This window comes from Raphanus sativus, unplaced genomic scaffold (genome assembly GCF_000801105.2).
Source record: "Raphanus sativus cultivar WK10039 unplaced genomic scaffold, ASM80110v3 Scaffold0152, whole genome shotgun sequence".
NCBI classification, from domain to species: domain Eukaryota; kingdom Viridiplantae; phylum Streptophyta; class Magnoliopsida; order Brassicales; family Brassicaceae; genus Raphanus; species Raphanus sativus.
The window spans coordinates 5809-12253 of NW_026615472.1; the positions used below are offsets into that span (position 1 = coordinate 5809).

Below are 6445 nucleotides of genomic sequence, written 5' to 3' on the forward strand. Positions count from 1 at the left end.
CCGGTTTACCCTAACCGAAATCTAATTAATTTTAACCAACCGGTTTACCCTAACCGATTCGCAATTAATTTAAACCAGTCAAACCAACCCGGTTGACCGAGTCACCGAGTTGACTCACCGAGTCGACTCGGCCGAGTGGCCGAGTCACCGGCGAGTCACCGGCGGAGGTCACCGCGGCGACGGCGGAGGGACGGTGGCTTACCGGAAAAGTCACCGGCGGCGGCGGCGGAGCGGTGGCGACGCGGCGGCGGACTCCCGGCGGCGAACTGACGGCGGCCGGGCGCGGCGGCTCCGGCGAACGGTGGTCGGAGACGGTGGCGCGTGCGTTTCACGCGCGCGCGCGGGTTGATCTTCCGGAGGCGCGTACGGCTTCGTCTGAGCTCCGATTTCGACGATTTCGGTGGCTATGGATTCGTCTCGTCGAGAGAACGCGATGGTGGTCTTGCATGCACGAAATACGCAGCGGTTAGGAAGTTATGGTCGATTTACTAAAACGGCCGAAATAAAACTTAAAATGCATGTGGCTTCCGGGGGTTACCTAGGGGATGATCGGTGGTGGTGAACTGAACGCGATCACTGGACGTGGTGGCTCCGGCGACGAGCTCCGGCGACCCTCTCTCTACAAAATGATCACACTTCCTTAGCTCACTCTCTCTCTCGAACTTCTTCTCCCCTTTTTTTTGTTTGCAATGGAGAAGAATGATGTTGAAAAGTGGTTTTTAAAGAAAAATACCATGGGCCTCTGGAAATGGGTTTGGGCTTCGCTGGGATTTAGATGGCCAGGTTTTGGGTCATGACAACTCTCCCCCACTAATAAGGAATTCGACCCCGAATTCGAGTCAGCAACTGACTGTTCCATAACATCCTGAAACAACTCTGGATGGTCAATCCTCATCTGTAGCTCGGGCTCCCATGTCTCCTCTTGATCCCGTCTCTCTCCCAACGAACCTTGACCAACATGGTCATCATTCCCTTATCTGTTTTCATTTGGCGATCCAAAATCTCCACTGGCGTACACGACGCACATAAATCTTTGCCAAGATCACTTGGTGGCTGCTGCAAAATGAGCTCTGGCTCTCTAACGACTTTCCTCAAAACGGAAACATGAAACACATCATTCATTAGCTTCATGAATGCTGCCGGTGCGTTCGTCAACCCAAATGGCATCACAACAAACTCATAGTGTCCATAACGTGTGCGGAAAGCCGTCTTCCTTACATCTCCCTCTGCTATGGCAATCTGATGGTATCCTGATGCTAAATCAATCTTAGAAAACCATGAAGCTCCTTGCAACTGATCCAACAACTCATCGATACGCGGAAGTGGATACTTATTTTTGATGGTGACTTTGTTCAACCTCTGTAGTCGATACAAAGTCTAAAACTTCCATCCTTCTTCTTCACAAACAAAACTGGTGCTCCCCACGGTGAAGTGCTCGGCCTGATAAAACCTTTATCTAATAGTTCCTCCAACTGCTTCCTTAACTCAGCCATCTCTGTGGGAGCTAAACGGTAAGGAGCTCGTGAAACCGGTGCTGCCCCTGGTTCCACCTCGATCGTAAGAACATCACTTCTAGCTGGCGGTGGCCCTTTTAAGGCCTCAAAAACATCCTCGTACTCAGCAACACGGGAAATATCATGCAACTCCTGCTGATCCTCATCATTAACCATTGAAATGGTCGCCAAAAACCCCTCTGCTCCACTCTCCAATAATTCTTCCGCACGCAACATAGAGATAATAGGAATTCCTTGGTGTGACTGGATTCCTTCAAATGTGATTTCCCTTCTGCTCTCGGGATATTAACTCTTGCCTCCGGGCAATCTAATACAACTCGATGTCGCGTCAACCAATCCATCCCAAGTATGACGTCGTAGAAGCTCATCTCCATCTCTGTCAAGTCTCCGAGCAAATCAACTCCTCCAAGCATAACTGGCACATCACGATGAACTCCAATCTCCCAATCTCTCGGTGCCGGCAGTTTGAATCTGCTTAGCCTTAGGTTCGAAGACACCCCGGAAAGACCAAGACTTGACCAAACGCGGACTCACAAAACTGTGAGAAGCTCCCGAGTCGAATAAGGTGTGAGCTGACTCACCTCCAACCGAAACCAATCCTACACAAGATTTTTACTAACTACACATGATAACCACAAACCAAAATATTCAAACACAACAAGTATGAATAAGATGCATACCCGCTATCGGCTCGGCTCCCTGGGCATCTCCAACTGTAAACACACGTGGAGCGATGGCTAGACGCTTCGGTGGTGGTGGAAGCGCTGCATTGCCCCTCCTCGGGCAATCCCTGATCATGTGACCCGGCTGGTTACAGCCAAAGCAGTTCCCAACTGCCACTGTTGGGGCTGCTGCCACTGCTACTGGCGGTGCAACACGGGCACCGGCTAGCCTGCTTCGACAAACCCTACTCTTATGTCCAAACTTCCGCAATGAAAGCACTGGATGCCTGACTGATCCAAGGTCCTCTTCTGCGACCCAGAAGTCCCTCCGGTCTTAGGCTGAGCTGCCTTGTTGAACTTCTGCTCCGCTGCAATACATTTCTCTTGCACAACGGCCTTCTCTACCAGATCCTCCAAACTGGTATAGTGACCATACTGCACCTACCGTGAAGTTCTACTCGCATCCCTTTTAAGAACCTCCTGATAAGATCCTCCTCATCCATACCATTACCCGCAAATCGGTGAAGCTGGCGAAACTCATGCTCATACTCTCTGACAGACTTTCCACCCTGCCTCAAACTCTCAAAGTCGTTCTTCTTCTCATCCAAAGCTTCTCTTGGAAAATACTTCTTGTTGAATGCATACAAGAAATCCTCATAAGTCATCTCGCCGTGGTGCATCACTCGCACTCCATCCCACCACACTGCTGCATCTCCGCGTAAATACAACTCTGCAATCCTAAGCTTGTGCCTTGGTGGGCATGAGATAGTGTTCAAACACTTATCCAAACTGTGCCTCCAATCGTGAGCAAGTGTAGGGTCCGTGGTACCACTGAAATGCTCCAAGTTCACATACTTCATCTGTGACAACACCCTGATAAATGTTTCATCAACCTCGGGCACATGCATTGGAATGATGGGTGGCGGCGGCGGAACCTGAAAGACACCTGGAACTGGCTGAATAGGAACCTGCGGATACTGTGGCGCTGGGGCATGCTGAGCTGGAGCCTGCTGAGCTGGAGCCTGCTGAGCTGGAGCCTGATGATCTTGCTGAACCTGAACTGGCGGAACCTGCTGCATATGAATCTGAGGACCCTGCGGAACCTGCTGAGCTGCAGCCATCTGTCGAGCAACTTCCTGAGCAGCTACTCGGGCAGCCTCTTGAGCGCTTGCCTGGCTGTCTCCTGAGCAATCTGCTGAACTGCTTCCTGAGCAGCCTGTCTAGCAGCATCCTGAACCATCTGTCTCATAGCCTCCTGGTCAACCTGAGGAACCTCGGGCTGCGGAACTGCAGGCTGAACATGCTCATCCTGAGCCTCTCTAGCATCTCTAGCGATCTGAGCACGGGTAGCTCTCCTCGGCGGCATCTGAAATTAAGGCAAACGAGTTAACTTCTTACTAAATCCAACAATTAAAGGAGTGATATCAAACGGAAAAGTGCTATTTTATTTTATTTTTAAAATCCCCACATCCCCATAAACATTTGAAAACCGATTAAAACCGAATAAAAACCGAGTCTCCAAAGATCGCCATCCCGGGTCGGAGCCGGGACGGAACACGGCTCTGATACCAAAAACTGACGCGACCGCGTCTGGCGAATATGTTAAAATAATTCGAGATAAAGTAACGATAAAATAATAGCGCAGCGGAAATAATAATAATACAGATAATAAAATCCACGTCATATCATAAAGTCAAATACAATACCATAAAGTCAAATCCGAAAATAAACATCCGAAATATAAATAACAACATAAGTCCGAAGGTCTGAAAATAGGAAGTAGCGTAAACGATAGAAGTCCGAAGGCCTAAAGGCCCAATAACGATAAAAGATAAAGCGATAAAACGATAAAGCCCACGAGCCCAAATAGTAGCACTAGTCCGATATGATCACTCCTGCTCATCGGTCTCACCTGAAAGGGGAAAGAAAGAGGGGTGAGCAACAGGGGAGTCGCTCAGTGAGGTATGGGATGCTAAACCGCAAACCACTGACTCAGTTCATAGCACTACAACTATGTAGGCTTAGCTCTAGCATGAAACAAACACGGCGTCTAGTACACCACACATAACAACAAATAATGCGCTAATAGCACACAGCTAATCTCTGCACCACGCATTTCCTTATAAGGATATAAATATATACTCGAAGCGTCGCTAGTACAGTCTGTCTCTGTACCCCCGCCCACCGTAGCGTCGAATGCAAACGTCTCTGCACCACGCCCCAAACAGTAGCGTCGAAGCTCAAACGTCTCTGAACTCACGCCCATATCACACCGTAGCGTCGAATCTCGGACATCTCCGAACTCACGCCCATCACATAGTCCCTACTCATAACTATGTATATACATATATAACCGTGCTCAGCATCAATTAATTCACACAACCGTTGAATCCTCTATTAACCTAATTCCGGTTTAACAATCAATATCAATAATAATCAAACAAGACTCGCAAACAGACTAGATTCACAGAGATGGATCATGTTTCGAAACTAAACTTTTCATAATGGCAGTACTAAACTAGTTCGGGATTTAACGGAGAAGCCCTCACCTTAGCAAATGAAGAGAAGTGATGTCTATGAACTCCAGCTGCTCAAATAGACTCCAAATCTGAAATCAGATCGAAATTCCGAGTCAGAACGCCCTTCGAACGGGTGAAAACGGGTGTCAAAGGAAAAGTCAACCCGCTGGTCAAAGGTCAACCCGGTCAAACCTTGACCAGAAATCAATTAAGCCTAACCGACCGGTTTACTCTGACCTAAATCGATTTCAATTGGACCGCCCGGTTTAGCCTTAACCGAAATTAAATTAATTAATTAATTAAATCGACCGGTTTACCCTAACCGAAATCTAATTAATTTTAACCAACCGGTTTACCCTAACCGATTCGCAATTAATTTAAACCAGTCAAACCAACCGGTTGACCGAGCCACCGAGTTGACTCACCGAGTCGACTCGGCCGAGTGGCCGAGTCACCGGCGAGTCACCGGCGGAGGTCACCGGCGGCGACGGCGGAGGGACGGTGGCTTACCGGAAAAGTCACCGGCGGCGGCGGCGGAGCGGTGGCGACGCGGCGGCGGACTCCCGGCGGCGAACTGACGGCGGCCGGGCGCGGCGGCTCCGGCGAACGGTGGTCGGAGACGGTGGCGCGTGCGTTTCACGCGCGCGCGCGCGGTTGATCTTCCGGAGGCGCGTACGGCTTCGTCTGAGCTCCGATTTCGACGATTTCGGTGGCTATGGATTCGTCTCGTCGAGAGGAACGCGATGGTGGTCTTGCATGCACGAAATACGCAGCGGTTAGGAAGTTATGGTCGATTTACTAAAACGGCCGAAATAAAACTTAAAATGCATGTGGCTTCCGGGGTTACCTAGGGGGATGATCGGTGGTGGTGAACTGAACGCGATCACTGGACGTGGTGGCTCCGGCGACGAGCTCCGGCGACCCTCTCTCTACAAAATGATCACACTTCCTTAGCTCACTCTCTCTCTCGAACTTCTTTCTCCCTTTTTTTGTTTGCAATGGAGAAGAAACTGATGTTGAAAAGTGGGTTTTTAAAGAAAAATACCATGGGCCTCTGGAAATGGGTTTGGGCTTCGCTGGGATTTAGATGGGCCAGGTTTTGGGTCATGACAGATCAGCTCCTAACTGACAGCCTCGATCTAATCGAGGAAAGACGGGACCGAGCCCTGATTCGCATTCAGAACTATCAGCAAGCAATGGCACGACAGTACAATTCCAAAGTCAGGCTCCGACAGTTCGCTGTAGGTGACCTAATACTTAGGAAAGTTTTCGAAGGAACCAAGGAACCAGATGCTGGGAAGTTAGGAACCAACTGGGAAGGTCCCTACCAGATCATCCACGTGGTACGACCTGGCGTTTACAAGCTCCGAAAGGTGCAAACCGGGGTACCTGAAATCAGATCGTGGAACGCCACGAATCTTAAGAGATATTATCATTAGGTACCTAAAATTCCTGAACTACGTTAGGCTTGATCCCTTGACTGGGTACGTAGGCAACTCCGTCATGAGTGCAGCCCCAACCTCATTTCAACACTTCGTTCACCACAATCAAAGGGGGCATATGTCTGATTAAAATCACATAGCCAATGCAGCAAATGTATGATCGTTATAATACAGCAATTGTATGATTACTATGATACCATGTATCCAATTATCAATAAAGAAATTATTCTCGATATCTCAATTCTTTAACAAACAGGTCCCTGCAAACATGGACCTAGGGTCCTAAAAATCCTTCGGATTAGCTCAGG

The 6445-nt window shown here is 49.1% G+C and overlaps 1 long non-coding RNA gene across 1 annotated transcript; it reads right to left on the reverse strand.

Annotated features, from left to right (window-relative positions):
- Positions 1-3825: 3825 nt before the first annotated feature.
- Positions 3826-5807, reverse strand: LOC108832178 (uncharacterized). The gene is made up of 5 exons (XR_001946472.2): positions 5741-5807; positions 5543-5624; positions 5206-5446; positions 4726-4784; positions 3826-4088 (listed from the first exon to the last, which is right to left on the reverse strand). It is a non-coding gene; the product is annotated as an uncharacterized LOC108832178 (long non-coding RNA).
- Between the last annotated feature and the right edge of the window lie 638 nt (positions 5808-6445).